The sequence below is a fragment of the Micromys minutus genome, assembly GCF_963924665.1.
Source record: "Micromys minutus genome assembly, chromosome: 16".
In the NCBI taxonomy this organism is placed as follows: Eukaryota; Metazoa; Chordata; class Mammalia; order Rodentia; family Muridae; genus Micromys; species Micromys minutus.
Window position 1 is genome coordinate 23,017,102 of NC_137985.1, and position 20,629 is coordinate 23,037,730.

General features: G+C 38.0%; 1 protein-coding gene across 1 annotated transcript in view; it reads left to right on the forward strand.

Moving 5' to 3' along the window:
- Window positions 1-20,629, forward strand: part of OPCML (opioid binding protein/cell adhesion molecule like) — a gene marked incomplete at both ends in the record, with an annotated part of 1,083,292 nt that overhangs the window by 84,912 nt on the left and 977,751 nt on the right. The window lies entirely within an intron of this gene.

Consider the following 20,629-nt stretch of genomic DNA (forward strand, 5'->3'; position numbering starts at 1 on the left):
GCATAGCTTTACTTTTATGAATATTTAAAACAGGCAAACTTGTGGAGGAAATGCAGTATGGTTTCCTGAGAGTTGGGAAGAGCAATAAGGTTAACAATATGAGAGTGGGAATTTTTATGAGTAGGTACAATACTGTAAAAATGAATGGTTGTGATTTTTTGGAGCTCTGTAAGATTATAGAGAGTCATTCATTTGGCATTCAGTGTTTAGAGTTATTAAATGTTTGTTTTTTCATTTTTATTGGATATTCTCTGTATTTACATTTCAAATGTTATCCTCTTACCTCTATTCCTCTCCCTCTTCCCCTCCCCTTGGTTTCTTGAAGGTGCTCCCTCTCCCAACCACCCACTCCAATCTCAGTGCTTTGGCATTCCCCTACACTGAACAAAACGAGCCTTCACTGGACCGAAGGTCTCTCCTCCCCTTGATGACAGACAATGCTATCCTCTGCTGCATAGGCAACTGGAGCCATGGTCTCTTCATGTGTACTCATTGTTTGGTGTTTTAGTCCCAGGGATCTGTGGAGGGTTTGGTTGGTTGATAATGTTGTTCTTCCCATGGGGTTGCAAACCCTTTCAGCTCCTTCAGTCCTTTCTCTAGCTCCTTCATTGGGGTCTCGTGTTCAGTCTGATGGTTAGTTGCAAGCATCCTCATCTGTATCTGTATGACTCTGGCAGAGCCTCTGAGGAGGCATCTATATCAGGTTCTGCCAGTAAGCACTTGTTGGCATCAGCACTAGTGCCTGGGTTTGGTGGCTGCATATGGGATGGATTGCCAGGTGAGGCAGTCTCTGGATGATCTTCTCCTCAATCCCTGCTCCTCTGTTTGTCCCTGTATTTCCTCCCGTGAGTGTTTTGTAAATTAAACTTCAAAAATTACTTAAAATATCCAATGAGAGAGATGTGGCAAATGCAAGGTTAGTTTTCTCCAACAGAAAATGTGATGAAGACTCAAAAGCTTATGGCACACTATACAAAGGGACTATGGAAAGGCAGGAGGGAATTCCGGGTTAGGCTCTTGGCATGGAGACATTCAAATCTCAGCATTACTGTATATCTTAAATGGAGATTCCTGGGTTTTCTGACCTCCTAGCCTAAAGAAGAGAAGAACCTGTTACTGAAAGAAGCAGAACACATTGCTGAAGCTTTGCCTTCTTTATTTTTCTTACCTTCATACTACTTCATCCTATGTTAGATATTTTCCTTCGTTTTTTAGGTCTTAAATTCACACCTGACTTTTTCATCAGACTTCGGGTATTATCTCAGTTTTCCTCTTCCACCTCATCTCCCTCCCTCTCTTTTCCCATTAATCTTCCAGAACCAATGTTAAATTGAGTGCTTCCTTTCCTCTTTTCCTGTTTGCTGAGCAAGAACAGCAAAGCTGCAATCTTAGACCCATTCCTTGTTGGACTCTGCCACACGGATAGCAATCCATCCTGGGCAGTCTTTTCCGGTGAGCTAGAAATTGTACTCTTTGTAACTGCACTCCTTTATTTGTTTATTTTATTGAGTATTTTCCTCCTTTTACCACGCTGAATCTCACTTAGGTTAAATTTGACCACACTCTTGAAACCACAAATGATGACAGGATTTAGTTGCTATTAAGAGCCATTTTATTCAGCTGTTCATAAATAAGATTCAGGTTAGTGGAGGCTTAAAATTGGACTTTCTCATTTGCTCTTGTCCTATGTGGTAGGTGTTACTATTATCTCTACTTAGAAGATGATAAAGTTGTTCTGATATTGTATTTTGTTAAACGTGACACTCCCATGCTCCCTGCAGCACTAGCATAATAGCTAAGACACAGAAGCAACTTATGTCCATCAACTGATAAAGGGATAAAGAAGAATGTGCTACATATGCACAACGGGATACCATTTAGCCATAGAAAACTGCTATTCACAACAACACAGATAGACCTGGCCATCATTATCTCAAGTGAAGTAAGCCAGACACATAATGACAAACACCACAAGATCTCATATGCAATGTTGAATTGATCTCATAAAGGTTGGGAATAGACTGTTGTCTGGGGTGAGTGGGGGAGGTATGGGGGAGGTATGGGGGAGGTATGGGGGAGGTATGGGGGAGGTATGGGGGAGAGGCTGATCAACAGCTATTGCACGATGGAGTGGTTGTAGATAATAATGCACTGACCACCTAAAACTCGGGCCTGCCAGGATTCTAAGTTTATATGTTTCTCCATTTCTATTAGTATTTATTAATTGTTGAAAATGATGGGTTTCATTATGACATTTTACACATGTATATATTTATACTATATTTAGGTTGCCTTAAATTCTCTTCTCATAATGTATCCTTCTCAGACTCCAAGACTTCCTCTGTTTTTATGACTCATCTGTTTTCTCCCTTTCTATTTTTTCTTTAATGATTGTTATGTCATGCATACATATACAAATACAACTCTCTGATTCCATATATATATATGGAATATATACATATATATATGCAACACACACACACATACACACATACACAGTTTTAAGGCCAATCACTTGGAGAGATTATCCACTTAGAGGAATTCTTAGCTAGGATTTCTGTTTCCATAAAAAGATTCATTTCAGCTTACAGCTTGTAGTCTATCATGCACAGTAGTAAGATCAGGACCTCAAAGCAGCAACCTGGAGGCAGGAACTGTTATCCAGAACCATGGAGGTGGACTGTTTTCTGGCTTGGTCTCCATGGCTTGCTCAGCCTGCTTTATTACTTAGCACTAGGACCACCAGCCTAGGAGTGGCACTGACTACAATAATTAGGGCTCCCCCAGTTAATCATTAATCAAGAAAATGCATTATAGCTTATCATAGGCAAGTCCAGTACAAGTATTTTCTTAATTGAGGGTCCATCTTCTAAAATGACTATAGCTTGTTTCAAGTTTTCCTAAGAATAACTATTATAACTGACCCCTTGTCAATATGTCACAAAACCACATTACTGCTAAACCATAACCTTTCCTTTTTGCTCATTCTGAAGATCTCATATTAATAATAATATCATGGTATAAAACGGTTCAATTTTGAGAAGTCCTACAGTCTGCACAGATTAAAACATTTTCAAAGTTCCATCTTTAAAATATCTAAGCCTCTTAAAACTCTAAGCTCTCTGTAAAATTCCAAAGTCATCTCTTTCCCTTGGGGTCTTGTAAAATCAAAATAAGTTAAATGCATTCTTATTCCAAGAGGGCAGACCCAGAGCCCAGGCACAACCACATCAAAGGAAGAGCAAAGTCCAACAGTGTAAAAGCCATTGTCAGACATATGGGAGTTAAGATCCAAAGGGCTTACTAGTATCACTATCCTTGCTCTGTCATCTACAGCATGTAATTTGTCACCAAGGTTCACACAGATGCCACTCCACAATTGCTGCTGACTTTGTTGGTCATCCTAAACGCTTGGGGATTTTACTGCAACTGGGCTGATCTTTCATCAATATTCTATCCTTGGCTATCTTCAAGGATTCTGGCCCTGCCAGTTGGTATCAAGCCTCACTATCTCTCTATGACCTCTGAAATCCCAAGTCTTCTACTGTAAATGAGGCTGCACCTTTACCAATGGCCTCTCCTGTCCTCTCTTTCCAAATGTCTCCATCCCTGAAACATGGTGTCATGCCTCAGCTGCTCTCCAAGGCCTGTTGATGACTTCAAAGTCAGTATCACCTGTGTGACTATTATGTATGATCAAGTTTTTCTGCCAGCAAAACTCGAAGCCTTGTCTGCCTATGAACCACAGCTTTGAAATGCTGAGCCCAAGAGAATATTTCCCAGAAAAATTTCCTCCCCTAATGCTGGTATATTTTAAACCAAAGCTGATTCTTTACCCCCAATTTATCAGTAAAGCCTATCCTAACAAAGCAATGGTTTGGTGCTGGTCTCTTGTTAATCATGGCTGTCTCTTCATCCCCAGAAGGCTAGAACCACAGATTATTAATATAAAACATCAATTGGCTCTGATAAAGAATGTAAAGGATGCCTAAACTTTTTTTTTCCTGAACCTTCACAAGGCATGCCTCCATCATTTGCACTGTTCTTAGCATCTTCTTCTGATACTGTCTACTGCTTTGCTAACACGATCCTCATAGGAGGCACTGCAGGTGCTCTAAGAAAGCAGTGCTGACTCTCTCCTGAACCTTGTGCAAAAGTGCCTTGTGCCTATTTTGGAGCTTCAAAGTAGGAATAAGGTCTGAGACTGGGAGTGGTGTTGACTGCTATGAAGAACTCCCATGCCATCCATGTGATGGAAGCTGCTTTTACCCAGGGTGAAGTGTTAGAAGTCAAGTCTGAGGAGCTGTGCTGAGCACTGTTAAACAAGCCTCCAAGTAGAGGACTGTGAAGTTTACCCTGCCAGCTTTCTCTGCATGTGCTTCAAATTTGATCTACCATCAGTGTAGGTTAAGGTTGCAGGTTGATGGTAAAATGAGAATTGTCTGGAAACTCTAGTGGCTCCTTAAGAAACTCTACAAAAACAAGTCAGTGTATCAGAGAGAAACCTGCACTGAGTAGACTTGATTCTGCTGAGCTAAGCAGGAGTGGTGAGAATGCTAAGAGGGTTGATTTGCTCTTGGAACTTCTCAGGATATTGGCCTCATCTGTCACATATCTTTCCTAGTGGCTGGATATCCCAGGCACACTCTAGATTGATGTTGAGACAGCCAGCAATGACAACATGCCATCTCAGGGTTTTATTTTCTTGTCAATAGATCCATTTGGAGTCCAATCAATTAAATTCATTTTCTTCTTCTTTATATTGTTTTTATTTCATACACAGATACACACACACACACACACACACACACACACACACACACACACACACTCACACTTCTAGGAATAGCTATTGATATTAACACAATGCTCAGATCTGTATTTTTCCTTTCATTGTCTTATGTCCCAACTTTCTTTTATTTTGCTCCCTTGAAGAAAAACTTTTGTTAATAAGAATCCAGCTGTGTTTGTCTTCCAGTGTCTTTTCTAAACACAGGCAAGGAATCTGTAAATCCCTCCCTCTCTCTTTCTCTTCCTACTTTTTAAAATATAAATGTTTGTTTTTACCATTTTTGTTTCATGGACCAATAACCCAGTGAGTTTTGCAGTTGTTCCGTATCAATTTATACTGGTTTGTTGGGGATGAACCTGTGTCTTTTTTATTAAATTGCAATTATCGTTTTATTGTATGGATTTTCCCCAAAGTTTTTCACCAGGATTCGGTTTACTTACTGCAGGTTGACTCTGAATTTACACTCTTGCAAGTGCTACTGTCATGATGCCTTTTAGAAATATCTAGCCTCTATGTCAGTCTCTTAATTTGGTTTTCCTAAAAAATTCTTGGGTTAAATGGCATGTTTGAAATGTGTTTATTTAAATGAATCAACCATGTTGTCCTCATAAATATCTTTTATCAGTTTATATCTCTTTCAATAGGATTTAGCATAAAAACTCTTACACTAATAGTGAATATTGCTAATGTTTTTGTTTGTTTGCTTGTTTTTTAAGTTGGGCCACGTTGATGAACAGAGGAAAGAAATGTCAATATAGCAACTAGGTTGGGACCCAGTTCAACTTGTTACAAACACTAGCTGTATCATAACTGGTGTACTTTCTGTGGTTTGGTTACTTCTTTGTCCATGTTATCTTTTCTTTCTTTTCATTGTAGAAAAGAAGGCAGCTTTCTACACAGATATGACATTAACCTTCAACAATTAGCACAGATAAAACCTAGAAGTCCAGTAGCTCAGTGTGTGTATGTCAACTTTATAATGATCTGAATATTCACCATTCTAGTAGGGCAATCTGTATTTCATATATTATTGGCCACTTGGAAGTCCTCCATGTGGGTGTGCATGTACACTGTATGGGGAGGTCAGAGCAGGGCACCAGTGAGCTTCTGATGCTTTCTACCATATTGTTCTGACACAAGGTCTCTTACTGAACCTGATGCTTGCTTTTAGGCTAGGTAATGGAGCTCCTGATATGCCAGTCTCCACCTCCCAATACATGTGTTATAGACACGTGCAGCCTTGCTTAGCATTTTACATGTGTTCTCATGCTTACAGAGCAAACACTATTGTCCTATCTTTAACATCTTCTAGTCAATTGCAAATACTCCATCATACGTGCATGGCATCAGATCTGATCTATGTATTGGAAATGCTTTTCAGAAATACCAGAGCCCCTGCAATGCTGTATAGACTATTTTGTAAAATGGGATAAGTTTAAAATGCTCTCTTCATCAAATCTGTGTCCCTTTCCATTCATGTCTGTGTTTGTTTATTGAGACAGGAGTTTTACCATGTGCTCCCAGTAGGCCTTAAATTTATGATTCCTCTGCCTTTGCTTCCTGAATGTGTGGATTATAGGTGTTCTCCACTACACCTGATTTATGCTTACTTGTTTAAAATCCACTCAGACAAACTTCCCACATAAGGTATTAAAAACTAACAAAACTTAACCACCATACATTAGTCAATTTAATATTTAGCTCCTTAAGCCGTTTGAAATTCTGTAGTTGATGGCTTAATGGTGTCATGGGATGGATGATCTAGCCTATTTGTTTTCGAAGAAACCTGTACTCCATTAGTACTTCTTTTCTCACATGTGAAATTGTGTCAGCACACCCATGAGTAAACCCTGAGAGACCGTGGATCTGTCTTCTCATTCTCAAATTTGTTCATGCATTTGCATTTTGTATCAGCATCCCAGCAGCCAATTTAACAGTTTTCAACATGATAATAAAAAGAATGTGATCTTAAACTTATGTAGCAATTGCCTTCTGAATGTTATTTCCAAAAATTTCAAGTTATTCTTTGGCATTTATCTTTCTAAGTACATTTTATGGTTCTCTCTCTCTCTCTCTCTCTCTCTCTCTCTCTCTCTCTCTCTCTCTCTCTCAGACAGAGAATATATTTACTTCTTCCAGTTTATCCATGAACTCATAAGATGAGGTAATCACTAAAATTGTAGAATGTGTGTCTGTCACCTTGAGGATTCTGTGTTTGAGAGGTTGTTTGCACTGTCTGCAGCTTCTTCCAAAGAGGTTGGCCATGCTGTTGCCATCCTGAAGCTTTGAAGAACCCTCTCTAATGTATGTATTGGTCAAAATATTTTTGAGCATCTCTGGTGACTAAACTTGTAAAATAGTCTTTACCTCACTAAAATGCTGCAGTGGGGTCATCACACAGACACACAGATCAGGGGTAGACCTTTTAAGGTCAAGGACTTCGTAACCATTTAAGATGAAAAACATTAGTTTCCCTGAACATGGCTGTTTTCTGACTTCTTTTAGCCTTCATTAAGATGATGGAGCCCCAGCCCTTTTCAGTTTCTTGTCCTGGCTAGGTATCTTCTGGACTATCCTAAGGTCTGACCTTCCCAGACATGCTTTATCACCCCAGTCTTTCAATTCATAACTGGGTTATATTTGTTCCTATTTTGTATTGTTATCTTAAGAAAATCTGCTCTTATGGGGTATGTGTAGGTTTTCCTTTGTTTGCGTGTATGTGTATGTATATGTGCAGGTGCACTTGCGTGTGTGTGTGTGTGTGTGTGTGTGTGTGTGTGTGTGTGTAGAGAAGTTAGTGTCATGTGCCTTCCTCAGCCACTCTCTACTTCAGTCTTTCTCACTGAAGCTACTGCCCACCAATCTCCTAGACTGGTTTGCAGTGAGCTGCAGGGATGCGCCGGTCTCTGCCCTTCTAGTACTAGGGGTTAAGATGCTCACCATTATGGCTGGCTTTTTATATAAGTGCTGAGGATCCAATCTCAGGTCTTACTCTTGCACATTGAACATGTTACCAATTGAGCCAACTCCCTAGCCTCTTCTTTGTTTTTTGGACATCAGAGTTGGGGCAGTTTTATATAAATGTACTGTTCTCTGAAAAAAAAGAGAAGAAATTGTTCTTATAAATTCATCGATATATGCTATAGCATAGGAACTTTGTCTTGTTTTTAATTTTTGTTCTTATAGAATAGTTTTTATTGTTTTGGAGAAAAGAGCAGTTTTGAGAAATCATGAAAATCTGACTCTATTTCAGTTTTACAGTTCTTAAGTGACTTGACAAAGTTTTCTTTATTTAACACAATATATGATAAACAACTATACAATATTCTCTGTGTGTCTATGTCTTCCATCCCTTCCTTTCTCCTTCATCTTTTGCATCTTTTACTGCCTAATTATTCATAGACAATTCCTTCCTTGTATGTTTGTTTCTTTTGATTTCTCCTGGCTTCATCAGGTTTGGCTGCACATGCACATTTGTACATTTGTAATACACAGATTTTGAGTATCTAACCTTGCAATTAGATTCATAAGACTTACCATGATTGTGCCTCCCTGTTGGATTCCATGCTTTATTCTGCCCAATTCTTTACGTCTTAATGACCCTGCTTTCTGCTTTTCATAGCATCCTTGTCTGACTCACAGAACTGTCCCTGTGAAGTATGTTGTTTGCTTCATCAATAATCAGTTGCCTGGCCCTCTGACACCAACTAGGAACCTGACAACTGGGGGATTGTGCTATGACCTGAAGTTAGTGTACACCCCAAAGGTTAAATCTTCAGTCCCGTGAGATGACTCATATCTCAGAGGCCAAGCTCAGACCTATGCTACTAGTATGGGCCAGGATTCTGTTCTAAAGTTCCAAAAAGGGAATTACTTGCCATAATTGTTAAAGAAACAGTTCAATGGACAGAGCCAGGACACAGTCCTAGGTTTAAGGGGCCAGGCATCATAGATGCTCTATTGTCCTGGCCTTTTGCCTGGTGTCTTGGTTACTGTTATTGCTGTGAAGAGACACCATGACCAAGGCAGTTTATAAAAGAAATTTAATTGGGGCTTTCTATGGTTTCAAGAGTGAATCTGTGATTATTATAGCAGGAGTTGTAGCTGGATAAGAACCAGCTGCCAGGGCCAAGGCTAAAGGTGATCACAGACCATGCAAGTCCTAAATTTTTAACAGAACAGCAGGATTAAAACATGATTAATTAAGACTCATTCAAGAAACACAGTGATTTCCCAGTGTTGTAGAATGTTATAGCTAGTCACGGACTCTAGGTCTCAGATCCAACCATGAAATAGGGTTGTGCTCCAGGTTACCTGACAGTTTAGTAAGAGTTAAGTAAGACCTCCATGCCTGAGGATTTAGAAATATTCTTTAGAGTGTCTATTCACTACTATAAATCTGATGACCAAGAGCTGATATCTGATGGACAGAGATTTTTTGAGCTACCATGTAGATATTAAGAATCAAACCTGGGTCCTCTGTAATAACAAATGCTTTTAACCCTTGAGCCATCTCTTCAGCCTCTGTCTAGACTTCTTGCTGAAGGTTTTATTACATAGTTGTGATTGATCATGGTATTAGAAATCAACTCAATCTCCAGCCCTCTTTCTTTCCTAGAGATGGAATAGACAGAAATTTCCATCTCTCTAATCATGATTATGTCTTTTGGGAGACCAGCAAGTCAGCTTCTTTTAATAGTTTCCTCATTATAATACCAGATACTCAACATTCCTATCAACCAAGGGCTATATTTCCAAAAGAGGCAACAATAATCCAATATACATTTCTTGTTGAACTACTGTATATCATTGTACATATGTTTCCTTCTTTGCTGTTGCCCATGGTGGATCTTTTAATTTCATTTTGCAAATTCTTCAAGAAACTATATTTTTATTTTCAGTTGAAAACGGGCATTCTGGGGTTTTATTTTAATTATTTCTTCTCTTCCTTCCTCCCATATACACATATGTGTAATAGTCATATATTCATTACATTTATAGTTTATAGTTTATGTGTCCATTTTACTCTCTAGTGTTTATTTTTTTTAAACAATTCTAGCATTTCTGTCAGCAGTGATGGCATCTCTGTCTTCCTCTTCCATAATAATAGAAAGCCTAGTATTCTTACACTTCCTACTGCCCTCTCTGCCAGGCTCGGCTGCTGAGAACATCTGGTTCCAGATGGTAGTTTTACACATTTTTAAAACATCAAGCATCAGCAGTTTCTCCAACTCAACTATAACTTCTAGTTTTTTAACCGATCACTCCTCTTTCTTTGTCTTTAGTTCTTCCACATTTTTCCTGACATCCCCTCTCCCCAAATTATCTGTATGTAGCAAAATAAACAAGTTTTTTGCAAATTCAAAAATCTCGTTCTCTCTCAATACTATATACATATTATAAATGAGATGTGGCATGAATCTGGATTTAAACAACAGTGATGGTCATTCTTTAGTAAATGATCTTTTTTTATTGAGACAGAAGGCACACACACACATACACACAAACACACACACACACTCACCCCTCCCTGCTATTGAAGGGAACTCATCATTTTCTCTTTATCACTTTTTCAGAAATCCCTCTTGTACAGCGTTTTGATATTTCACTGTGATGTTTAAAGCTGTGGATATTTTCAAACTCATCATTTTGGCAGAAGGCAGAAGATTTATGTGTTTTACAGTCCTTAGCACATTTCTTCTATAGTTTAAAATCTACTGCACACTCCCTACTTGTTTTTCTTATGTATGATTTTGTCAGAGATTACTTTGCTTGATCTAGCTTTCCAAATCACTTCACCGACTTCATTATGATATTTTTATGTTTGTTTTACTTTGAAGATCATATGTTTTTGGTGAAAAATCTAGATGTTTTTTTTTAAAGAAATTCTGTTGTTTTTCTTGTGTGTATCTATGTGTTTATATATGTCTGCATATGTGAATGAATACATGTGCAGGCTTGAGGCTGATGTTGGGAATCATCTTCGACTGCTCTTAAACCTCACTCACTGAGGCAGGGTCTCTCAGTCAAACCCAGGCATCACTGTGGAAAGGAGCTCATATTGTTGGGGAAGTGGGCAGAACTGTTTGTAGGCATTTGACTTTAGGCAGTTTGGCTATCATGAATTATGTATCCCATAGAGCCAATTTCTTAGTTCCTCTTTGGCCCAGTTACCACACAGTGCTTTTAAGGAATACAGATACCATAGTGCTCTGATGACATGATGGACAAGTAGGACAGTGGTGGAGAGGATGGCAGCCTTAGGGACTCAAGCACACATTTCAAATGCCTGCATATTCTATTTTTAAAAATCGTGTAATTGGAAGTTCTCAGATTTCCAATTTCATAGGCCATCTTTTGTATAAATTAGGCTCTTGTTTGATATGACACCTTCTCCTCCCAACATATACACAGCTCTGATACTACCTTCCTTTTAGAGAACTGTCATTTGTAAACCTCTTACCCGGCACTGCTCTTACTAGTTTTCTTTCCACACAGCCTACATCTTTCTTCTTCCTTTGCACTTTTCTTCCCCATTCTTTCTTAGTATAGGGACCAAACTCAGGGCCTTGCTCACACTTGACAAATACTCCACCACTGAGCATTGTTATCAGCCCTCCTCCATGGCTTGCCCCTCACTTCATAAGATTTGTGTTGGGTTAAAGGTATATTAACTTGGGTTAGGAATGACCTTTTTCAAGCTTTAGCTTCTTTCAGGTTGGGACTCATCTGAAAAGTTAAAGACTTAGATTTTTCTAGCTCTCTAAGGGCAGAGGGTCATTTATTTATCATTTTCCTGCCAGTCACTGACACTCTCCCGGCAATGTACTGAGAGTAAGGATGTATGATTTAGATCCTTCCACATATAGAGTCAGGCTCAGTTGTATAGCTGGAAATGTCTCATAATTTAAAAAAAGTTAAGGTTCCAAAGGTGATAGTGTGACTAAATTTCCCCTTAATGGAAGCAAGAGCAATGATTTCATCACTAAGTTGACTTTTGGATGGTTCGATTAAGAAGTAAATGTTTGTAGTCACAAAATTTGGGTGGGGTAAGGAAAATGGATGGCATTTTAGGCAAGATGGTGTAGTTAGCCACCATTATAGAGATACTGAATTATACATTATAATCGACAGTGTTGTGCCATCTTTTTGCTTGTCTTGAATGCTTGAAGAAAGAGATAGGAGCCACATGGTAGAGATGTTTGAGGTCTCTGAAGGAAATGTATGTTTTCCAAGTGTTAGATGTCTTCTGTGAGCTTTTGCAGATTTATATTTTCACAAATATGCAACATCTTTTGACTCCTCAGTATGAAGAGGAAATAGCTTATGAATTCCATCTTGTCATGGCCTCTGTAGACATATTGATCATGACTCCTGCCTGTGGCATATAGAACCTCTTTCTGTGTTTCTATTAAGGAGTCAGTCCTCAGGTTGGCAGACACATAACATGCTGTATTCTGAGCCCTGATCATCTAATAACATGTGAACAACATCCACTAACTGAAAATGCATGTTGATTCTGTCAGAGAACTATGACATCATACAGATTGGATACAGGTACCAAGAAGCTAAACAGTCCATAGGTAGAAAGGAGCAACATTCTAGAACACTTCTGGGTGCTGAAAACTGGAAGGATTTGGCGCATTGATTCCAGGAGAGGTTTTTATGTCCTGTGTTATACTTGGTCCTGGGTGGAAGTTATGATATACAGTCTATTATCATCCTCACATGACAGCTGAAGAAGCACTGACAACCTAGTAAGTTGTTCAAGGTCATGCAGCAAATAAAAAGTGCAAACTGTGCCGCTGACTGTATGCTCTGAGATTTTTTTTTCCCAGATTGTTCTTTGCTCAGATGTAGTGCATGCTGGCCCTCACACATATGCGTGTAGAAATTCTTAATGGGAGATGATAAATTCTGAGAGCACATTTGCGAGCTTGGTAGACCAGAACTCTCCAGATTCTGAGGAAGCATATCCTCAAGGCAGAGGGAGATAGTCTAGGACTGTTACTTACTCTGCATGGGAATTTTGACTTTTACGCATATCTGGACTTCTTTTAAAGTAGAGGGATTGCATCGGAAGATAAAAGCTGTCCACATAGCTCTGGTGCTTCATCATGTTCCACTTCTCCTTATGCCAAGTCAGAACTATATTGCACACAAGAACAAAATTTTCAATCTCTTAGCATTCATTTATGTTGCAAGTTGTTCCTAGGTTTTGGTTATTTCTTCTGAAAGTGATAATATAAGCAACATACCACTTAGTTGTTGCTGCTCATAAAGGATATGTTAGGTGTTTCTCGTTTACAAACTGAGCAGCGTATTGCTACTTTTACAGTCCGGCAACTGCTCCCTCTTCCCCTTCCCTGTGTATCCATGGCTCTGGTAGTTGAACACATGGTCTACAGGAAAGTGTGTGTGTGTGTATTTCAGAAAGCATTATTTGGATCTTGTAAATTGAATGTTTGAAAGAACTATGCAGGATTGGTGCCTTGTTTTCAAAGATGAACAGATGAAATTAGCTCCCTCTTATACCTTTTTTGGAACAAAACTGTGTGGTCTGCATAATATGCTCTGCCTGCCACCATGGAGTGGCAGGGCTAGAGTGGAAGTGCTTAATCCTCTTCACGGGGGATGAATTGGAAATTGAGCTTTGCAAACAAAGTCAGAGATAATTTCCTATCTTCATTATTTATGGAAATCAGTTACTTTATTTTAATTATCCAGTGCTTGTATCGTCCACATAAAATGCTTTTCCTTTTATTTAAACTGCAGATAATTGCCCGTAGAATTATTCATTGGAAAGTGGAATCTACTTTTTTGATCTCTAGAAAGCCTATTAATAATGAATGAGGATGCTATTTATTTGTTACAATTTCACAAATGGAAACTGAAGAAAAACTCCGCATTATTCATTTACCCCTCCTCGATTACTTAAATAAACTCTCCTCGGGAGAAATCTAAGAATGGGGGGCGGGCAACATAATGAGAGTGTTCCCCTTTCCCTTCGGTGAATATTAATGAATACCTTGTATGGCCAAAGCATCATTAGATGAAGTAGTGGGAAAGACTAACCAGACATTTGTTTTTCCTTTCAGGACATAATAAACATTCATAAAATCTTTGACATTCACAAGGGATGTGCTCTGAGACCTTCATCAAGTCCTGTATTCATGAGTCTGACTACAGCATATCATTTACTACATAAAAGGCAATAAAATATAACTGAAAATGTAAATGACCCCCCTGGCCCTCTAATGATTCTAAAAATACAGTCTCAGCCAATTTATGAAGCTATTAAAATAAACTCCACCCTTAACATAAACCCCGTATCATGATAGTTCTCACTTGAATGATTCTGCTTGGTTAGATGACTTGCAACAATAGCATTATGAATTGTTCTTTCTGGTTTTTAGACAACCACATGGAGATCTATGTCTGTCCGTGTATGTAGAGTCTAAACTGTCAATCTTTAATTTTATTTTAAAAATGCTATTTGCTGGCCAAACCACTGCTTGATTGGATATTTTTTTAAGCAAGTTGGTTACCAATGATGGAAGCAAATAATCTTACTATAAAACTTTTCTCTTCTTTATTTTTTTTTTTTTTTAATTTGGAAGCTCCAAAGTCTTAGGAGCTTTATGACTATGGTCTTTATTACTATGAAGGAAAATAACTTTCTTGGAGTTAGGAGTGTAACATGTTCCCACCTGCTTTTAATAGCTATGCAGGCTAATTCTAAGTACCAGTCTTCAGATAGTGACTCAGATTTTAGGCTCAACAAAATTGAAATATAATATCAACAGCAAACTTCTTTGCAAACTTCTTTGCAAATAGATAAAGCCCCAACTTCTATAAACACATTTATTTATTTAACCAATACAGGATAGAACAGAATAAATTCCCCAAGTCAAAGAACAAATAAACTACTTAGGTTGAGCAGACAAAGGAGAGATGGAGGAAGGGTTCAGAGTGGCAGTTCCCCTGAAGCTCTGTTCCCGGGCCGAGAAAATGCCAAGGACAAGGACAGAGTAAGAACAGGAAGCCTCTGTTGGAAAAGAAACAGTTTGTCCACACCACATAATTTTCACCCAATGTAGAAAACATAAAAAATGCTTTCCATTTTAAGAAGACAGAAGCACATACAGATTGTTAAAATACATTGAAACCAATACACAATGTATATTTGTACTGTGTAAATTCAAATATACAATGGCCTAGTAAGAAAATAAGGAGACTTTCAAGATCCACAGAGTAAATAAGCCATCACTTCACAGAGAGACCACTTCAAGAAGTTAGGCTTGCTCGAAGACATCTTCTGGTCTTTTATGTCCTAGAGCTCAAATTTGAGTAACTGTGTATTGATATCAGAGAAGTCAAATGCCAGAGTGGAGAGAGAAAGAGAGAGGGGGGGAGAGGGAGGGGGAGACGGAGAGAGAACACTATCCATCTTCTGTAGCTATGGACCCTAAAGGTGAGACCCTCAAAGAGGTAGGAAGGTCAATATCTGCCTGATGAAAATGTAATCAGCAAACCAGGTTTACTGTTCATCACTCTAAAGGACCAGGGACTTGGTGTGTAAACAGTTGTGGTAAGGAAAGCTCAAAGACAAAAGAAGACAGAGATTATCACCAACAAAGGTCATTTTTCTTAGGTGTGGGGGGGGGCTATGTATGAAATTAGAGGGAGAAAGGGAGGTATGATTGGAGTGAAACAACAAATGTGTGGTGCTGATGCAGAGTCTTATGTTACCTTATCAGCTACTGGATATGCTGGGTTCTGTAGTCTAATGGAAAGCCACTGTCTGGAGTCTTTTGATTTATTACTTCATAGTTCCAGTCAGTTATTAGGAACCAAAAGAAATCTCTTACCTGGAGAACTGGAAGGGAAAAGAAATGAATGGTTACCCTGGAAGAGCAGGGGTTGTAGAGAAGAGCAGCTTTGCTCTAGAGTATGACGAAAGGTACTATTTTCCGGGGATTAACCTGAAATGTTCACAAGACAAGCATCTTCCCCAACAAAGCCATGGAGAATCCTTGACCATACTTGGCTCCCAAATTAGTGAGTATTAAAATGAGGGTCTTCCTTAGGTTTCCCCTCCATAAAGATTGGAGAGAGCAGGCTATGTGTCTCTGAGACTGAGAATGGAGACAGCTCCGTGCAGATCCTGGACCACAAGGCTACCCTCCTTTGAAGTTCCTGCCATTCAATTCCTGTGCTTCAGAAGCTCTAAAAAGAACGTTCAAATAACTCTGAGGGTGGGGAGATGCCAATCTTCTGAAAGATAGTAAACCCTCCCATTTTAACAGTTTTCACTAACATCTCCACAAATACATAAGGAAAGAATTCACCAAGAACAAAAGTCCACACTTATGAAATGCACAAAAGGCACTGCAGGAAGTCCAGATGGTGTGGATTTTCAGAAGTGGAATGTTAAAAAAATATGTAATTTTATTCAAAAAATAAAACGACTATCACAATATAATGAAGGAGCAGAAAGAATTAATCAGTTACCAATATCATTCATGTAATCAAATAATACTTCTCAAAATTCAAAACAATTATAACTGAAAATTTAAAAAAAAAACACAGATGGATGAAAAGCAGGTCACCTCCATCTGTGAGAGGAACTGGTGACTTGGAAGTTAGCCCTTCAGAAAATGTATATGGCGAATTGGTGAACTGGAAGTTCTCAGCACTCCTTAGTTCCTACTGCTGTTAAAGTGCTAGTAAGGCTCTTAGAGCATTCCAGACCAAGCAAAGTAGCTATCATTTCTTTCAATTTTAAGCTCCATATAGTAATATTCTCTAAGTTGCACATTGGTAATACAGCGAGTTCCTGTCAGTTTCCTCTGGTTCCTCAGCACTTCTTAGCTTAATGTACTTCTTAAGCTTAAGTAGAAAAAAAAAAAAGAGAAAAGGAAAGAAAGAATGAATGAATGAAAGAAAGCAAAGATGAGAAAATAAGAGGAAAGAAAACCATCAAAAGAAAGTTATTTTATCTAGGCACAACAATTCCACGTGTAACCAAAGTTGCAGAATGAAGTAAATAAAAAAACAGAAAAGTTAATTTTTCTGGGATTAAAACCAGAGTCAAAGGTTTAAGAAACACAAACACAAGTGGATATAAATAACAATGTGCTGATCTAGATGTAGTGGGTTAAAACTGAGTACAGTCAAAACTAGGCAGACCTTAAGCAATACAGACTGAGGCCTTACTTAATAGGAATAGTAAGTTTCCTCCATTCATGCTGATGTTGGTGTGTCTTGACACCATCTTTGTGGCTCTCCTGCAAATGTGGTCAAGTCTAAGCACACACTACTTAGACTCAGAAAGTAACAGTACTATGGACTATGAATTTGAGAGAGGATCTGGGGACCTGGGAGGTGTGGTTGAGAAAGAGGAGAAGTAATGAAAATTTGGTGCACTCAGGTGTAAAACTTTCAAAGACTAGCAGTGAATCTCTTACAGGGAGAGAAGCATGTGTATTTGGGCCCAGATTCACCTCTTGGTGTGTATACAGTTTGAAGAAGTGTGAGTCTCATTTACAGAGCTTTGTCTCTTGCTTACTTCACACAGAACACTTACATCACTCACCTGTTTAACATGGTTGTTCACTGATGTTTGATTCAGATACTCAACAAATAAATCACTGACAACTAGAAAATAGGCACCGTTCTACATCTGTCATAAATGTGAATTTATTTAGTCTCTTAAAAACATCAATTATTATTTATATATATGTTTGTGTGTGTGTGTGTGTGTGCATGTATGTGTGTGTGTGTGTGTGTGTGTGTGTGTGTGTGTGTGTGTGTGAGCTCATGTGATGTCACCAGGAATGAAGCATTCGGCAATAGAGGTCAGAATCATTTTAGGCCCAGGATTTGTTTACTTTTAATAACTCCTTAATTGGCATAACTCCATAACAGGCATAGCTACTATGCATATTTTAAAGGTGGGAACACTTAATATTTGCTATTTTTAAATATCATAAATAACATTTTGGATCAGTGTCCTTTTTGTCTGCATATTTATCTTACAAATAATCTAAAAATCTTAGAATGAAACCATTTAAGTCATGAGCTTCCTGAAGATAGAAGCATTGTCTATGCTAGTTGGTGTTCTAGGAAGATTTTATTGATTAATACTGTTGATTGTAACTTCAGTGAAGCTTTGGCAAATTAAATGTGGTTGCTAGTTGCAGAGGTTGATAGCTTTTGCTTCTATTCTAAAGGCTTTATAAAAAAAACATTGATTTATTATAAATTTAGTGTCACATTACATATGCACAAATGTATTTGAATATTTCTTGCCTGTAACATTAGCTAGGTGTATTCTGTATGTACTAGATGCTCAGGATTGAGCCCCGGTGCCTTGGTGAGTTCTCTAGCACTGAGAAGAAGCCCCGAGCTTTAATTTCTTAACATTGCCACATTTTCTTTTTGTGTTTGGTTGCTTTCTCAGGAAGGCGTTGGCTTCTGTGTTTTCTTAGCCTGCACAGGTGGCAGTACATTTACATGACGTATTTGTGTCATGTATTCCTTAAATATAGTTTGACTATTGTGTTAATGACTTTCTGCAGTATTTAGTAGAAGATTAACCACGTGTGCATGGATTTCTTTTTACTTCCCTTTTTATTGTATGTCAGTTTTTATTAACACATATAGTTTATTTATGAGGTATTATAAGCTGGTTCAGCAAAGGCACAGAATTCCTTGTTTATATTTGTGGTTGGTTTTATTTACCCTAACCCTTGTCAAACTCTGTTGACCTTAAGGTAGCTTAATTTATTGTTGGTTTCTTCACATTCTCAATAGCTATGACATAGAATCATATGTCCATCAATGGATGAATGGGTAAAGAAAGTACTTGGTATGCAGTTGTAAGAAGAAGGAACATCTCTATTTGTGGCATAGCTGGTACACATAGAGGCTGCTACATAGAATCAGATAATTTAGACACTGGATCAGGAACCACAATAGGCCTCTCCTATCTAACAAAAGACTATCAGCCACAATATAGTAGGGAGTTAAAAATGTAATAATATAAAGACAATACGCATATCCTCACAACCTGCTGCCCCATAATCTCTTCTGTTTGCTCCTCTTCCTCATCCTGGTTCTTAGTACTGGCAGGTGCCTGGCCAGCCTTCATTCTATCTTAATTCACTTGTGTATAATGCTTTCCCTTCCTTGTCTACTGTGCTGGCTTTGCCACCTCACACATTGCCACACGGTAGAGTCTAGTTCGGATCACATGTTGTCTCCTTCATTCATCTTCATGTCACTTACTGAGCTCCTTGCATCTGATCTAATCACTGGGATTTTGTAACATATCTCTCACGTTTGGCGAAGCAAGTCTTCCTTAGTCTTCCTTTACAACATCTCCTTAGTTGTTCCTTGCTTTTTGTCTGCCAGCTCAAACTTAGAAGAGGTCTGTCATATTCCAACAGAAGAAAAATCAAGTTGAGGTTTTGTGGTAGTTTTTCGATTCAGGGATATTTATTTGTGAAAAAAAAAAAAAAAAACTTCATGGTGTTTGTTCCTTCTTTTCTGAATAAAGGCTTACATTTCTGGTTATTCACCTCATTACTTTTTGTCCTCAGTTTTGTGACTTTCTGCTTTTACAGTTCCTACATTTTCTTTGTGGAGGTTAGCTCAGGCTGACTTACTTACTAGTGTGACTTCTCCTACTAAAGTCTATTCTTACTCCTTTTTCATCAAATATTTTCAATATGTTTATTTTTCAGTTTGTATTCAACATAACATTGTGTCCCCACTTGTTAATTTTTATAATTTTTAGCTTGTTCTTATATTTGATGTTTTTTAAAATCACTTTCACTAAATATCTGGCCAGAGGCAACTTAAAGAAAGCTTTGTTTTTGCTTAAGACACAGTATAGTTGAATTTTTGACAGATAAATACCCAGAGCCTATGTGAGAGAGGCCTTTGGTTGAGGGTGTTTGCAGAGGATATTAACTGGGGCAGAAAGAGTGACCCTGGATGTGGGAACTACCATCCTAAGAGATTGGTTTCCAGACTGAATAAAAAGGTATTTCTTAATCCAATCATGTTGACAGTCATAATTAACTACCCTCTTTTGTTTCCTATGTCCCACACTGATAATTTTCTCTTGTTATTTTATGTTATAGCTCATTGACTGAGACTTTCACAAGACTGATGAGTAGAACAGTAATATATACTGACCTATATGTATCCTCATCCTGTTCACTCTTGAAACTGTCTCTTTTCATCTGAAGTGGGTTTTTTTTTTTTTTTTTTTTTTTTTTTTTGAAAATTCATGATGACTGAAAGCTACTTTTGGAAAAATATAGAATCATTGGGATATTTGTCTTCTGCTTTATATCATGTTCATATTATCTGTTAATTTGCTTAGTAGAATCTCTCCAAATTAACAAATTGTGTTCTTATAATTTACTATTGGGTTTGATTTATTAATGTTTAAATGAAGAATTATTTTTGCCAAGTGTGCCTGGTCTACAGCTTTTGTTTTAATGCCATCTTTCAGCAACTGTTAAATTGATGTTATGGCATTTTTGTGAAATAAATTGAGATGCAATTTATCTTGTTGCCAACTTAGAATAGAAGACAGTTATGAATATGTCTATGAGTGTAGGTGTATATGCATATGCAAATGAGTGTAGGTGTATATACATATGCAAATGTAGATATTTTTATGAAAAGTAGGTGCTTTCCATAGATTTTACAGAATTTATTAACACCCTAGTCTCAACGTCCCCAAACTTTCGGTAATTTATTGCTTTCTCTCCACCATGGTTACAAGAATATTGCAATTTCAACTTTTAAAATGATAAT